The sequence below is a fragment of the Sus scrofa genome, unplaced genomic scaffold (genome assembly GCF_000003025.6).
Source record: "Sus scrofa isolate TJ Tabasco breed Duroc unplaced genomic scaffold, Sscrofa11.1 Contig1323, whole genome shotgun sequence".
In the NCBI taxonomy this organism is placed as follows: Eukaryota; Metazoa; Chordata; class Mammalia; order Artiodactyla; family Suidae; genus Sus; species Sus scrofa.
Window position 1 is genome coordinate 78,020 of NW_018084861.1, and position 16,360 is coordinate 94,379.

Genomic DNA, 16,360 nt, shown 5'->3' on the forward strand with positions numbered 1-16,360 from the left:
CAAGGAGGGCCAGGTTACAGTTTGCTGCTGACTCTCAAGTCTCAATTGACTCACCCAATAGAAAGGACTTGTGCTGCCCTTTCCACCTTTCATACAGCTCTGTAGCCAGATGATCCCCCAGGAAGTGTCCATTTAAAGGTGGTCGCATACAGGCCACAGCTGACCCTTGAGTCTGAAGTAGAACACCCCGTAAAAGGGAAAGTGTTCTGCCTTCCAAATATCAGGGTCACCTTCAGTCGACCCAGCCAGCCCAAAGCCCATGTTGTAGGACAGATCAGGCTCTATGGCTTGGGTTCCCCAGAAGTAGAACTCTGAGCAGGCAGGCATGTGGCTGGATTACTGGACATGCAGATTCCCAGAGTCCAGGGGTTTGGAGAGCTGGGCTGCTGGTCATCACTGAAGAGCGAGTGTAGAGCCAATGTCTTGTGGCGGGCAGGCTGTCTTTATGCAGGAGTCCTCTCCTGAGGGCGTTCTGCAATGCGCCTTACTTTTTCTCCATCTTACCTGAAGCCAGGTGACAGAAAACAAAGGCTGGAGATGTGGGGTGTTGTGGGGAATAATGTAAAGGCAGTTGCCTGACTCGGTGTGTTTCCTTCATGGACTCAAAGGAGTGATGACACAGGGAGCTTGGAGGCATATGGAGGACTCAGAGAGAGAATTACCACCTCCATAAGGCCTCAGATGACTCTGAGAGAGTGAACCAGACAGGAGGACCAACTCTAGCTTATAGGTACACAAAAACTGTGCCAACAGTACCAGGTGTGGTCAGGAGGGAGGAGTGTGGGACAAGAGTGGTAATGGCCACTAGAGGAGGAGGAGCCCAAACATACTGAGATGCTGTTCTGTGTTGGCATCTTGAGCATAGGAAATGTGGTTGGAGTGGGCGCTGGTGGCACCTGGAGGACGTGCCCAGTGAGGTCAGTTCAGTTACAGGTTGCTTCTGACTCTCGGGTGCCAAACGCATGTCCCAGGAGTGGGTGCATAGTTCCTGCTTTATGACTATGGATCATTTCCATAGGGATCCTGAAGCCCTAATTACAGATGATTTGACAGGCTCTCTGGGGTGCGGTGGTCTTACAGCCCTTGGGTTCTGCAGCATGAAAACCCAGAATTCACAGGTACTTTGTTTGAGCCTTGTGTGTGTCCCTTTACCAAAATGGGGCTTGGTCAGAGGTGGCATCTGGAAAGCAGTGCTTGAGAACCTGAGTGGAGTGCGTAGAAGCGGCGCTTTGGGGTGGCCAGGATGTGCTCCTTCCAGGGATTTCAGTCTCAAATTGTTCCCTGGAGTTTCTTTTTCTTCTTTGTCTACCTGTCCCACTGCTTCCTGCAAATTATTCCTGAGGAACTAACCAGAGCTTGTAGGTCACATGTATTAATTCAGGCTTATGAATTCCAGCTGTTGAGCTGAGTTGAAGTGGGATTGGCCGATGGATGTAGTGTATTGCGTTGGACAGGCTGGATGATGGAGAGTCCCAGGAGATTTTGAGAGAGACTTCTGGCCTCTGTAAGGCACAAGGTGGAACTTAGGATGAGAGCAGGAGGGAGTTCAGCCTTCAGCTGAAGGAGGAGAGTGCAGCGCATCCATGGTTTTGGGCAGGAGGCAGGAGGCAGGAGGAAGGGCTCTGAGTTGTTATTTGAGGGGTTGGCTGCCAGAGGGTGACAGAGCACTGACAGGGCCCAGCAGCTGCTTGGCATTGGCAAACCCAGCCCAGAGGTGAGGTCGGAATTGGGTGAAGTGGATCCCCATGGGACATGCCTTGCCAGGAGGGGTAGGTTACAGGTCTAAATTAACTCACCTGAGAGGAAGGACTTGTCCTGCTCTTATCATCTGTGGGTCACTTTCAGACAGCTGGTGGAGCCTAAATTCCAGATGATTGGACAGGATCTCTGATGGCCTTCGGCTTCTGCAGAGGCTGACATCTCAGCCAAAAGGCATGAGGCTGAGGACTATGCTTTCAGTGCTCTCAGTCTGCAGGGTTTGCCCTCAGGACAGATTGGCGGGTGCTCATGAATTGAATGCACTAAAGCCGTGCTCCCTTGATCAGCCCACAGGCTGCATTCATCCCAGAGATGCGTCTCTTGAGGATTCTCTGAAAAGTTTCTTCTTTTCCTTCCTTCAGAGCCTCTCCCTTCCTCTAATTCGCCCTGGAGGGGAAAAACAAACCTCTGGCCAAAACCCAGAAATGAAGAGTGGGGAACAGGATTCATTGAAATCCTGTCACAAGATTTGGATGGGTTTGAGTCAAGGATTTAGACGGGTGGGGAAGGATTGGGAGGAGTGAATGCCATAGCTGACTTTAAGAGAATGATAATGCCCCTAGAATGAGCAGGATTGTTCTTAGAGTGAGAGGAGGGATTAAATCCACCTTTTGGAGCACAAGCCAAGGGCATTCTTTCCTGTTCAGGAAGCTGGAAGCAGGGCTGTGAGTTGTCATTAGAGAGAATTGCCACCAGAGGGCGCCAAAACACATTTCAAGTCCAGCAGAGGCTTGGTAGTATCACCTCCAGGTTCAAAGATGGGGATGGGTGGATCCCCCAGGAGATGTCCTTCGAAAAGAGGTTACGTACAGGTCTCAGGTGACTCTCCAGTCTGAATTGGCACACCCGGTAAAAGGGAATATGTTCTGCCCCCCCAAATGCCATGGTCACATTCGGTCAACTCAGCTAACCCAAAGCCCACATCATTGTATGCGCCACTGGGGCCCACAGGGCCTTGGGGTTCTCCAGAAGTAGGAGTGTTAGCATGCAGGTGGCCAGCTGGGGTTTGGGGCCTGCAGGGGCTTGGCCTCTGGAGAGCTGGGCTGCTGGTCGTCAATGAAGGGTGTTTGTAAAAGCTGACGTCTTATGGCGGGCGGGCTGTCCTTATGCAGGAGCCCTCTCTCTTGGGGGTGCTCTGCATTGTTCCTTAGATTTTCCTCCGTCTGTGCCTCTCCTGCCTTTCAAGCACCACTGAGGGCACATCTTACCTGAATCCAGGTGACACAGAGTAAAGGCTGGTGAAGCGGGGCAGGGTGGGTAAATCAGGATGCCTGACTTAAACTGTGTCCCCCCGATGGATTCAAAGGAGGGCTGACACACAGGGAGCAGGGAGTCATGTGGAGGACTTAGGGAGATACTGTCCTCCACAGGCCTCAGAGTCTGAGAGAGACGGGAGGACCACACCAGGCTCCCAGGTGCTTAAGGGCAGTGCCCGCGGAACCAGGTGGTGTCAGGAGACAGAAGTGTGGGACGAGGCTGGCTGGGAGTTGTGATGGCCACTAGAGGACGAGGAGCCTGACGCACCCAGTGGCTTGGCATTGGCATGTCCCAGCCCAGAGGTGCAGTGTGAGTCCGTGGTTTGGGTCCCTCTGGTGTCTGCCTCGTGAGGGGGGCTAGGTTACAGGTCACCTCTCACTCTCGGCTCTATATTAACTCACCTGATAGGAAGGACCTTGTCATCTCTGGGTCACTTTCAGACAGCTCAGGGAGCCTGAGGTCCAGATGACTGGACATGCTGTCAAGACTTCTGACTGGGAGTTCCCGTCATGGAGCATTGGAAATGAATCTGACTAGGAACCATGAGGTTGCAGGTTCGATCCCTGGCCTCGCTCAGTGGGTTAAGGATCCAGTGTTGCTGAGAGCTCTGGTGTAGTTTGCAGACATGGCTCTGATCTGACGTGGCTGTGGCTCTAATTAGACCCCTAGCCTGGGGACCTCCATACGCTGCAGGCGTGGCCCTAAAAACCAAAAAAAAAAAAAAAAAAAAAAGGCAAGAAAAAAGAAAGAATGTCTGCCAGAGGGTGCTGAAACATCGTCCAAGCCCAGGAGCAGCTTGATAGTGGTACATCCACGCTTAGAGATGGGGATGAGTGGGTCCCCCAGGAGGTGTCCATTGAAATAGGGTTACTTACAGGCTTCAGCTGACACGCCAGTCTGAATTGGCACACCCGGTAAAGGATTCTGCCTTCCAAATATCAGGGTCACCTTCAGTCGGCTCAGCTAGCACAAAGCCCACATTGTTAGACAGGTCTGCAGAGTCCAGATGGCTGAGAAATAGAACTCTCAGCAGGCAGGCAGCTGGCTGGAGTATTGGGCGTGCAGTTTTTCAGACTGGCATTGCTCAGAGCTGTGGTGTAGACCAGCAGCCTTCACTCCTTTTTGACTCCTGGCCTGGGAACTTCCATATGACCTGCAGCCTTAAAAGGGGAAAAAAAGGAAGAAAAATGGTGTGTGTGTTCTTCATGAATGGAGCGTGGAAACCTCATGATAGATTGATGGTCAGCTTTGGGGTCCTTTAGGGTTTTTTCTCTCAGGTGTCCTCCCCAAGTGTCCTGCTTCCCTTCCCATCTGAGCCTCTTCCTCCTCCACCGGAACCCTGTTATTGGGACCTATGTGAAAACCTGTAACATTCATGGGGGCGGAGGTTTACTGATTTAAGTCTGACTCACAGGTCTAAAGGGTGCTGATGGTTTTAAATCCTCTTCACAGGATTGAAAATGTGGGGCCTCTTACAGATTCCAGGTAGTGGGTGGTCTAGTGTGGGGTGTGCACTGGGAAACTTGGAGAAAGTCATGACTCCGTCTGTAGGTCATTTCCTTGGGTTGAAAGGGAGATCTGTAACCAAATCCAGCTGGGGGGGGTTGTACAAGGCCAGGGCAGACCCAGTGGGGTGAGCTAGAAGGGCTGAGAGTTGGTGTTAGAGCAGATGGCCACCAGGTGGCACCAGAGCACAAGCAGAGCCCCCCTGCATCTCCCTGGCCTCACTTCCAGGCTCAGAGATGGGCTGAAAGTTGGGTGCCTAGAGTCTGGGGCTAATTTATGGGCACCTCTGATTTTCTGGACCAATTGGTGAAACTTGGGAGGAAAAAATAAGTGTGCCTTCAGCATCAGATTGGCTATTCCAACCTGGTCAGATAGCGCAGGGCTAGAGAGTTTTCCAAGGTCTCTGGGGTCAGACCAGCCTTTGTTTTTCAAGAGGCAGGACTCTGGACCCACCAATCTCTGTCTTGCATCCTGGAATGATCATTTGCAAGCCACTGGCTTCTGTAAAGTTGTCATGTGGAAAAAGGGGCTGGTAAATATTGTGACGATTTTGGTGGCTGGCAGTTTGTATCGTTGTGCCTTTTCCCTCAAGACATTATCCCTAACTTCCTTCTATTTCCCCCGAGGCTTTTTTTTCTGGCCTCCAACCTCTGACAGGGAGCAGATTTTAAGGCAGGTTCCATGATGAAAGAACTCTGATTGACTTAAAGTGATCAAGAGCCAGTGGTCAGGGAGGCAGAGGGTTTTGAGGTATTGCAGTGGGTTTCATTGGGATGAGTGCCCTGGGAGACTTTGAGAAATACCCCAAGTCTGCAGAGCAAATCGTGGCACTTAAATGTGAGGAGGAAGACATCAAGCTGGCAGGTGACTAAGGCCAGTGCCTTCTTGGGTGTGGGTTGCTGAAGGAAACAGGAAGCATGAAGAGTTGTCATTAGAGGGGCCTGCCACCAGATGGCGCCAGAGCAGAGGCAGAGCCCATCTGCAGCTCCCTGTCCACACCTCTAGGCTCAGAGGTGGGTTTGAATTCGGGTTGGTAAGTACCCCAGGACATGCCCAGAGAGTTGGGGTTAATTACAGGGTGTCTCTGACACTCTGTCCGAAATTGCCTCACCTCAGGAAGGGGAAATACGTGTGCCCTCATTCTCTGGTGGGTATTTCCAGTGTAGTCCAGTTGCCCTCAGGGGTAGAGAGTCTGAAAGGTTCTCTAAGGTCGGGTTGACCTTAGTTTCTCAAGGGGCAGAACTCTGGACCACACATATCTGTCCTGAATCCTGGACTTGGAATCTTTACGCCTCCAGCTTCCAAGAAGGTGTCATGTAAAAAAACCTGGCTGGTAGTTGTGAACAGAGCATGGAAAAGGGGTGGGTTTTGCTGGGCTGCTATGCTAATTTCTCTGCTTTTTCTCTCAAAGTCCTCGCCAAACATCCTTCTTGCCCATCAGAGTCTCTTTTTCTCTCTGACTCCAGTTACAGGGAACAGAACTGAAGGCAGTTCCTATGAATTCAGGTAGGATGATTGATTCTAAGACACTCAAGACCCAGTGTGTGGGGAGGCAGAGGGTTTTAATGGACTGGGGTAGGGTAGGTTGGCCTGAGTGCTCCAGGAGACTTTGAAAGAGAAACATTCCAGTTTGTAGTGCCCTTCATAGCACTAGAAGCACTCAAAGCACCACAGCCACAGCACCACAAGATCTGAGGCATGTCTGCAACCTGCACCACAGCTCACCAGATCCTTAACCCACTGAGTGAGGCCAGAGTGTAGCACTCAGAGTGTGAGGAGGAATGAAATCCAGCTGGCAGGAGTCTAAGGCCAGTGCAGGCCCCCCCGGGGGGGCTGTTTGAGGGAAACAGGTGGAAGGGCTGTGAGTTGATGTTAGAGCTGAGGGCCACCAGACAGCACCAGGGCACAGGGAGGTCCCCTGCTCTTCCTTGGCTGCACCTCCAGGCTCAGAGCTGAAGTTGAAGATGGGTTGGCAGGACACCCAGGAGGTGCCCAGAGTGTTGGTGTTGGTTACAGGGTGCCTCTGATGCTCTGGCCTAAATTGCCTAACCTCAGGGAGGGGATAGGCCTGTGCTTTCAGCATCTGATGTCAATGTCGAGCCCAGTCAGGTAGCCCAGGGGCCAGAGTGTTTGCCAAGTTCTCTGGGGTCAAATTGCTTTTTCTTTCTCAAAAGGCAGGACTCCAGATTTGAAATATCTGTCTGAATCCTGGGCTTACAGGAGCCTCGAGCCTCCATGAAGTGTTATTTTTTTTTTGTCTTTTTTCCATTTCTTGGGCCGCTCCCATGGCACATGGAGGTTCCCAGGCTAGGATTCAAATCGGAGCCTCAGCCGCCGGCCTACACTGCAGCCACAGCAGCACAAGATCTGAGCCATGTCTGCAACCTACACCACAGCTCACCAGATCCTTAACCCACTGAGAGAGGCCAGGGATCAAACCTGAAACCTCATGGTTCCTAGTTAGATTCGTTAGCCACTGAGCCATGACGGGAACTCCAATGAAGTGTTATGTTAAAAAAAAATGCGGGAGTTCCCAATGTGTCACAGTGGAAATGAATCTGACTAGGAACCATGAGGTTTGCTGGTTGGATCCCTTGCCTCTCAGTGGGTTAGGGATCTGGTGTTGCTGTGAGCTGTGCTGTAGGTCACAGACAAAGCTTGGATCCTGCATTGCTGTGGTATAGGCAGCAGCTGTAGCTCTGATTGGACCCCTAGCCTGGGAATCTCCATGTGTGGCCCTAAAAAAAGCAAAAAAAAAAAAAAAAAGGTGGGTGTTTGTGAATGGAGCATGTTAAAGGGGCAATATTTTGGTGGCAGCTGTGCCAATCTATGTGCCTTGTCTCTCAAGAGTTCTACCTGCATTTCTAACTGTGCTTCCATTTAAGATTTTCCCTGTTTCTAAGCGGGTTTCTGGGAGCCGCCCTGAACGCAGGTGGTTGAAATAAACAAGGCGCTTGGGAACCAAGAGGCGGGGAGGCGGGGACTCTCACGCTTGGGGCAGAGGCGGCCGAGGTGAGTGCGCTGGGCGCCTGTGAGAAGGAAAGGCCCGGGTGCTGGGCAGTCCTTGCGCTAAAAGGGGAGGAGGAAGGACATCCAGCTGGCAGGGGTCAGACGCCAGCACGTCCTGCTTAGCCGCCAAGGGAATGAGAAGTGAAGGCTGTGAGCTGTTGGTGGGAGAAAACACAGCCTTTGTTTTCTCAGAGGCAGGACTCTGGACTCGCAAATATGTGTCCTGAGTCCCAGACGTACAGGTTCCGAGCCGCCAGCCTCCTGAGGTCGTTCCGTGTGAAAGGGGCGGGTGCTCATGAACAGAGCTTAGAGCCCCGGCGCTCATTCTGGGGGTGGCTGGAGAAGCCCTGGGTCTCTTCCTCAAGACCCTGTCTCCCCAAACCTCACTTTCCATCTGAGCCTTTTTTTTTCTGGCCTCTACCTCTGTATCGCAAGGAGCTGACTTGAAGGCAGGTCTTGCGAATGAAAGGGGATTGATTTAAAGACTCAAGACGCAGTGGGTCAGAAGGCAGAGGGTTTGGATGTCTGAGGATCGGATAGGCTCCGTGCGGGCTCTGGGAGACTGAGAAGGACCCAGTGTCTGGGGTACTTCACTGTTCTGGGTGGCTGAGGGGCAATAAAATCAAGCAGCCAGGGCCCAAGGAGAGTGTAGCTTCAGGGGCTGCTGCGGGAACAGGGAGGAAGGGCTGAGAGATGGGGTTAGAGCAGATGGTCACCAGGCCACACGGAGCCATGGTGGAGACCTTCTGCAGCTGCCTGGCAGCACATTCAGGCTCAGAGCCTGAGTGGAAGAAGGAATGTGGGTGCACTCAGCACAGGCTCATAGGTTTGGGGGTGATTGGGGTGCCTCCAATACTCTGTCCCAAAAGGCTTCACCTCAGGGAGGGGACATGGCTGTGCCTTCAGCATTTGATGGGCATTTCCAGCCTGCCTGGGTGGCCCAGGGGCCAGAGAGTTTGGAAGGTTCTCTGGGGATAGATTGCTTTTTGTTTCTCAGAGGCAGGACTCTGGAACCAAAATGACTGTCTTGAATCTTGGCCTTGCCATTGCCAAGCCCCACCTAGGTCATTGTCATGAGGCAAAGGGGCTGGTGGTCATGAATGGATCACATAACAGTGGTGCTGGTTCCACCGGGTGACTGTGCAAATCGCTAGGCTTTGCGCTTCAAGACCCCTCCCCCAAATTCCCTCCTCTCTTTCTTTGGGGCCCCGTTTTCCTGTCCCCAAGCCCTGTTTCAGGGAGCAGACTTAAAGGTGGTTCTCAGGAATTAAAGTAGGGTAATTAAAAGGATTTTAATGCATTAAGTTGGGGTGGGGGTGTGTGCTGGGAGTCTATGAGAGAATTGCCCCTCTCTCTGGGCACTTCACTGGGCTTAGAAGGTGAGGAGGAATTCCATGAAGCTGGCAGCTGTCCAAGGCCAGGAGAGCCCTGGGGGTCTGCTGAGGGAAACAGGAGGAAAGGCTGAGAGTCAGTGTTAGAGGAGACGGCCTCCTGATGGGGCCAGAGCACAGACAAAGTCCATCTGAAACCCACTGGCTTCACCTCCAGGCTACGAGGTGTTGCCAAGAGGGGTTAGTGGGAGCGCAGGATGTGTTAAGATGGCTCACAGGGCACCACTGACTCTTTGTCACAAATAGACTCACATCAGGGAGAAGAAAGACGTGTGTTTTCTGCATCTGATGGGTAGGTCCATCCAGCTCTGGCTGCCCAGGCACCAGAGAGGTGGATGTGTTCTCTGGGGTTGGTTTGTTTCTGTTTCTCAAGGGGCAAGGACACCGGGCCCACAATATCTGTTTGAATCTTGGCCTTGCAATTACCAAGCCTGCAGCCTCTGTAAAGGCATCATGTGTCCAAAGGGGCTGGTCGTCATGAATGGAACTTATGAAAGTGGTGCTATTTTGAGGGGCAGACAGGAATCTCTGTGCTTTATTTTTCAGGAGTTCTCCCCGAATTCTTTCTTCTCCTTCCATCTGAACCTCTATATCCTGTCTGCAATCATTGTTTCAAGGAGCACAACTAAGAGAAGATCCTGAGAGTGAAGGCAGCTGGGACTGATTTAAAGAAGGCTCTCAGTACCCAATGGTGGGGATATGTGTTGGGGTGGGGTAAGTTGGGGTGAGCACTCAGGGAGGCTGTGAGAGGGAAATACCCCAGTATCTAGATACTCGTGTGGCTCAACAGCTGAGGAGAAATGAAATCAAGCAACCCAGGCCCAAGGCCAGCGTGAAATCAAGCTGCCCAGGCCCAAGGCCCAGGTAGCTTCTAGGGTGGATGAGAAACATGTGGAAGGGCTGAGAGATGGTGTTAGACTGAAGGTCACCAGGCTGAACCCAAGCTCAGGCAGAGCCCCTGTGCAGATGCCTGGCTGAGACTCCAGGCTCAGAGCTGCAGTTGAAGGACTGTGGGACACTCAGAACATGCTCATAGGTTTGGAGCTGGAAACAGGGAGCCTCTACAGCTCTGGCCAAATGGACTCACCTCAGGGAAGGGACACAACTGTACCCTCAGCATCTGGTGGGCATGACAAAAAATTGGTGCCCCAGGGCCAGAGTGTGACATGCTCCCTGGGTCAGCTGGCCCTGTTTCTCCAGAGGCAGACCTTTGGGTCCAGAAACAACAGTGTTAAAGATTGGACATTGATGTTTTAAGCACTGGTCTTGGGCACAGACTGATGTGACTGTCCTCTTCCTCTTCCTCAGCAAACTGAACACACAAGAGGAGAGAGTGTCATGTCAGCCTGGTTTCAGAAACCTGAACATTTGAGATTCAAGCCAGGTATTTGCTTGTCCCCTCAGAGAGTCTGTCAAATTTCTGGTCATTTATCAGAGAAACACACTGAATTTGAACCAAAGATGTGAGAGCAGAATTATGCCAATATCCTGAGGTGAAAGAAATTGGCCAGATGATAAGAAGCGCCCTGTAACCCCATTCCAGCCCCAAGCATTTCTGTGGGGTCTCGTCATACAATCGGCAACCACGTATTTCAGCCTGAAGGAGAGGAGGGTCTCCGGGGTTCTCTAGAGCCCTTTGACTAGAATGTGCTGCTCTAACAGCAACTCTGAACCCTGACAGCCTCCAACGGCAGAAGTCTGCTCTGCAGTGTCTGGGGGCACTGCCAGTGTGATTTCCTTCCTCTTCTCCCTTTCAGTGCACAGATGTACACTATGGGCTGGGGTATGACAATCTCAGAGCCAGAACTCACCCCACACCCTGAAATCATTGACACCATTTGTAAGTCATGTGAGCAGCCCCTGATCAGTCAGCACCCTTCAACCCTGGGACCCAGCATGAAACCAAGGACCATCCAGCCTTTGTAAAAGTTACCTGGTTTTAGGTAACCTCCCTGCAGCAGGTGTCTGGCTGAGGAGGGAGAGGATCAGTTGGGAGGGAAGGAAAAGCTTGAGGAGATCTCTGGAGAGAAAGAGCACAGGTATGAGCACAGTCTGCACCCAAAACCACTGTACTGACATGTCGCCTTCACAACCCGAAGGCCACCTTTCTGGAAGTACAATTCCACAGGGACCAGCCTGATTCTAGCAAGTTGTAGGGCCAAAATCCAAGCCAGGTATTTCTGGGTCCAGAGTTGTGCCTCCAAACCTCCAAGAGGACTCAGACCCGAGTTAGCCTGTCAAACTCTCTAGCCATTGGGCCACTGGACCAAGGGCCCATCACCAATCTTGCCTGGGGGCCTGAAGGTGAAGTCCAGGTGATGAAGGGGGTGGGCACTCTGGTTCTATGGTGCATCTGGTGGCCATCACTCTAACAATCTCAAGCCTCCCTCTGCCTCCCACAGAAGCCTGGGCCCCTTGCCAGCCTGATTTCCTAAGTCCTCTCCCTCACAGTGCACTGAAAGGCATGATGGGGGGGACTATCTCAGAGTCATCCAGGGCCCTCACCCCAACTGAGACCACCCAACTCCCTGAAATCAGTCACCTTAGTAAGTTAAGGGAACCAGGTGGCCTCCATCAGCACCCTGAAGCCCTGCACCTGGCTTGAGATCAGGACTTCCCAGGCATCATTCACATTCCCTGAATTGAGGTAGGTTCCTTGACAGGGTCTCCCACAGAGGAGGAGGAGGCTCAGGTGGAACAGGAGGAAGAAGGAGGTGGAGCTCTCTAGAGAGAAAGGCACAGGGAGAAGCTGAGACCTTCCCCACAGCACCACCACATTAATGCGCTGCATTCCTGACAAAAGCCCAGCTTTCCAGAAGCCAAATATCATGCCAGGCTGATTAACAACTCTGCATGCCCAAGATTTAAGGCAGGGGTTTCTGGGTCCAGTGATACGCTTCAAACTAGCAAAGGGCACTCAGACCCAAGGCAGCCTGTCAAACTCTCCCACCATTGGGCCACTTGATCATGCATAGATTGAACCTGAAATATGGTGGCTGAAACTTAATCCTCCTCTGAGCTGAGGTACATTGGGTTGCAGCATAGGAGGCACCAAGTACCCAAGTACAAATGTCTGCGTATGCACTTGGGCCTCCACCAAGCCATTTGCACTCTGAGTCTGAGACTGGTGAGATGGCCATTGTGGTGAGAGTAGGTGGGGGTCGGGGAAGCTCTGCTATTGCTCCAGCTCAGGCTGGTGGACAGAGGCCCTAACAGCAAGTCTCAGCCCTTCATCTGCCTCCCACAGAGGAACCCTGCTCTGCCCAGGCCTGGGGAAGCTGTCAGGTGACTTTCTTACTGCTTTCCCTCTCAGCACACTCAAATGCATGATGGGTGGGGAGAGACTGTCTCATTGTCAGCCAGGCCCCTCACCCCACCCACATTTATCCACTCCCTAAAATCAGCACCCCTCCTATTTAAGTCAGGCCAGTGGGCTTTGAATGAGCAGCCTACCTATCCAGGACTCACCTTGGAACACTAAACAACCCAGCCGTGATTCACCTTATGTGGATGGAGAGAGCTTCCTTCAAATGGGTGTCATGCAGAGGTGGAAGTGGCTCAGGGACAGTGGAAATATGAAGGTGGTGGGCATCTTTGGAGAAAAAGAGCATAGCCCACCCACCCCCAAAATACAACAGCACAGACACACCCCATTCATCACCGAAGTCCACATTTTCAGAAGACAAACTCCCCACCAGGCTGATTCTAGAAAACTGAACATCCACCATTGAAGCCAGGTGCTTCTGGGTCCAGAGTTCTGCTTGCAAACAAGCAAAGGACACACAGACCAGAGAGCCTATCAAACTCCCTAAAGTTGGGGCCACCCAACCAAATAGGAATTGATTAGATATTTAATGGCAGAAATGTGTCCCCTCCCTGCATTGAGGCAAATGGGGCCACAATGTCAGAGGCACCATGCAAACAAACACCGGGCTCTGGGTCCCTCCTTGAGGTTCCATGCATCCCTCTTCCATCCCCTTCTGAGCCTGGAGATACAAACAGGGAGCTGCAGAGAGGCGATGAGGGGCTCTGGTGCCCTCTGGTGGACATGTGCTCTAACAGCGACTCTCAGCCCTTCCTCTGCCTCCCACAGCAAAACTCTGGTCTGCACTGACCTGGGGCACAGGCCAACAAGATGTCTTACTCCTCTTCCTCTCAGGAACACTTAAATCCACTCTTGCGGTGGGAGTAGGATTCTTCACTGTCACCCTGGATACTCAACCTTCATGACACAAGCCCACACCCTGAAATCAAAGACCCAGCTCTGTAAGTCACTTCAGCCAGCTCTGAAGTAATCAGCACCCTTAAGCCCTGGGACCCAGATAGAAGCCAAGGGCCACCTAGGCTTGATTCACCTTACCTTGTTGCAGGAGCTTCCTTGGAACAGGTGTCTGGCAGAGGAGGAAGAGTCTCAGGTGGGAGGGAAAAAATAGGAGATCTCTAGAGAGAAAGAGCACAGGCGTGAGCACAGCCTGCCTCCCCAAAAGCATCAGGATGACAAAGTATATTCATGACCAGAATGCCATCTTTCTAGAAGCCCAACTCCATGTGTGCCAGCCAGGTTCCAGCACACTGTACAGCTGTAATTCTAGCCAGGTTATTCTGGGTCCAGATTTGTGCATGCAACCAAGCAGGGGACTCAGACCCCAGACAGCTTGTCATATGTCCTAGCCATTGGGGCACCAGACCATGTAGGAATTGAACTGGAGATGAGATGGCAGAACTAAGGCCAATCTCCTGAGATGAGGCCCATTGTCCAGAGACTTGAAGATGCCTGGAAACCCAGCTCCAGATCTGGGCCCTTCTGTGGATTCCACTAACCCATCTCCAACCATGTATTTGAGTTTGAAAGTACACTCCTGGAGATGCAGAAGGGGCTCTGCTAGTGCTCGAGTGCCATCTGGTGGGCTGGGGCATTCACAGCACATCCCAGCTCTTCCTCTCCATCCCACAGAAGAACCCTGCTCTGCCCTGGCCTGGGGCTCTTGCTAATGGGATTTTCATGCCCACATATCTCTAGACCCCTCAGATGCACTACATATGATGGAGTGACAATCTCAGTCAGCCAGGCCAGTCACCACACCCAACTTTATCCAACTCCTGAAAGAAGCAACCCTCCTATTTAAGTTAGGACAGTAAGCCTTTCATCAGCAGCCTTCCTTCCTGGCACTCAGCTTGGACTCCTAAACAACCCAGCCATGACTCACCTTACATGGATTTAGACAGGTTCCTTCAAATGGGTGTCCCACAGAGGCTGAAGCAGCTCAGCTACAGAAGGAAGACAGAGGCTTTGGGGGAACTCTGGAGAGAAAGAATCAAACCATAAGCACAGATCACACCCTGAAAGTGTAGACATACAACCTTAACACCCTGAAACTCAGGTTTCTAGACTTGAAACACCCTGCCACGCTGATTTGAAAGCTGCATGTCCAGGATTGAAGCCATGTTTCTCTGGGTCCAGCCTCCAAACAAGAAAAGGACTCTTAAGACCCCGGAGAGCCAGTCAAATTCACTAATACTCTGGCTGCCTGACTGGCAGGAATTGAATTAGATACCTGAGGGCAAATTCCATCCTCTCACTGAATGGAGTCCCATTGGGCTGCAGTATCAGAGCACCATGAAAACAAACCCCAGGCTCTGGGCACCTCCTTGGGATTCCATGGGTCCCTTTCCAATCCCTTCTGAGCCTGGAGATGCAGAGAGATGCAGCGGCTCTGCTGGTGCTCTGTCACCCTCTGGACGACATGTCCTATAAAAGCAACTCTCAGACCTTCCTCTGTGTCCCGCAGCAATTCTGTGTGCCCTGGCCTGGGGCAATTTCCAGCATGATATTCTTCCTCCACTCCCTGTCAGGTGCACTGTCACAGTCAGCCAAGACCCTCACCCAACACACCACCACCCCACACCCTGAAATCCACTCCATTTTGTAAGTCATGAGAGCAGGCTCCACATTGACCAGCACCCTTCAGCCTTGGATCCAGCGTGAAGCCAGGGATGACCCAGATTTATATACATTACCCAGTTTCTGGTCAGTTCCATGCACCAGGAGACTCCTAGGGGGGAAGAGACTTGGGTGTGAGGGAAGAAGTTTGAGGAGATCTGGAGGAGAAAGAGCATGGGTATGAGTGCAGCTTGCCCCCAAAATCACTGGGTTGACACAGTACACTCACAACGAGAAGGCCAGCTTTCTAGAAGCTCAACTCTATGTGGACCAGCCTGACATGAGCAAACTTGATAGCCAAAATTCATGCCAGGGAATTCTGGGTCCAGCGGTGGACCTTCAAACAATCAAAGGGGACTCAAATTTGAGACAGCCTGTCGAACTCTCTAGGCATTGGGCCACCGGATGGTGAGGGAATTTACCTGAGATGTGATGGCATTACTCCATCCCTCTTCTGAGAGGAGGGACATTGTCCAGAGACTTGGAAATGCCCTATAACCAGGCCCCAGCTCTGGGCACCACATTGGGCTTCCACCAACCTATCTCCAACATATATTTGAGTCTTAAGGGCAGCCAGGGAGCTTGGAGACTCAGGCGAGGGGAGAGGGAGTTTACACTGGTGCTCTGTCACCATCTGGTGGACATGTGCTCTAATCGCAATTCCCAGCCCTTCTGCCTCCTCAGCAGAACCCTGCTCTGCTCTGACCTGGCACACCTTCCAGCAAGACTTTTTATTCCTCTCACTCTCTGCCTACTGAAACACATGACAAGTGGGTTATGACTGTCTCAAGGGCATCAGGGCAATTTCCCACAGGCATGACACAACCCCACTCCTTGAAATCAGCCCCCCCCACATCCCTATTGAAATCAAGTGAGCAGTTTTTGACTCAGTAACTTCAACTTTGGACCCAACTTGAAATCAAGATCACCCAACCTTTTTCATATCACCTGATTTGGGTGGGTTCCTTGTCACTGGATTCAGTAGAGGCTAACATGGGAGGGAAGGAGGGGGGTGTGGAGGAGATCTCTGGAGAGAAAAGGCACAGAGACCAGCACTGTACATCCCAAGATAACTGCCATTTGGATCATCTGGTCATATTCATAACCTGAAGTCCACTTTTCCAGAGGTCAAGCTGCACTCCATCGTGATTCTAGAAAACTGCACACCCAAGCCTCAAACCAGGTACCTGTGGATCCAGAGATCTGCCTCCAGACAGTCAGAGGGCACTCAGAACCCAGACCAGTCTGTCAAAGTCTCTAGCCTTTGGGCCAAGTGACCAGGAAGGAATTACCATAGATGTGATGGCAGACTTATTTCCCCACTCTCAGAGGAGGCTAAATGGTCCAGAGGTTCAGGGGCAAAATGTACCAAAATGGAAGGCTCTGGGCACCTCCTTGTGGTGCCAGGGGCACATTTTCAACCTTGCCCCTGAGCCTGAGGTGAGGTCTGTAACCTCAGGGGAGGGGCTCTGCTGGTTCCCTGCCCCATTTGGTGGTA

At 52.0% G+C, this 16,360-nt stretch overlaps 2 long non-coding RNA genes across 6 annotated transcripts in view; one reads left to right on the plus strand and one right to left on the minus strand.

Moving 5' to 3' along the window:
- The window catches only part of LOC110258136, an 82,421-nt gene extending 66,348 nt beyond the window's left edge, over positions 1 to 16,073 (plus strand). For 2 of the 3 annotated variants that reach the window (XR_002340987.1, XR_002340986.1), the window contains exons 4-5: positions 9,468 to 9,635; positions 13,081 to 13,267. This is a non-coding gene — a long non-coding RNA (uncharacterized LOC110258136). Of the gene's footprint in view, positions 1 to 9,467; positions 9,636 to 13,080; positions 13,268 to 15,987 lie in introns of those variants that run through there. The other variant, XR_002340988.1, reaches the window with a different exon arrangement.
- LOC110258137 lies at positions 300 to 14,396 on the minus strand. 3 transcript variants are annotated; one of them, XR_002340989.1, is made up of 5 exons: positions 14,129 to 14,396; positions 13,282 to 13,361; positions 13,037 to 13,165; positions 1,797 to 2,145; positions 300 to 504 (listed from the first exon to the last, which is right to left on the minus strand). It is a non-coding gene; the product is annotated as an uncharacterized LOC110258137 (long non-coding RNA). The 3 variants fall into 3 exon arrangements; XR_002340990.1 differs by lacking the exon at positions 300 to 504 and adding an exon at positions 1,423 to 1,502; XR_002340991.1 differs by lacking the exons at positions 300 to 504; positions 1,797 to 2,145 and adding an exon at positions 9,647 to 10,941.
- Positions 16,074 to 16,360: the final 287 nt, after the last annotated feature.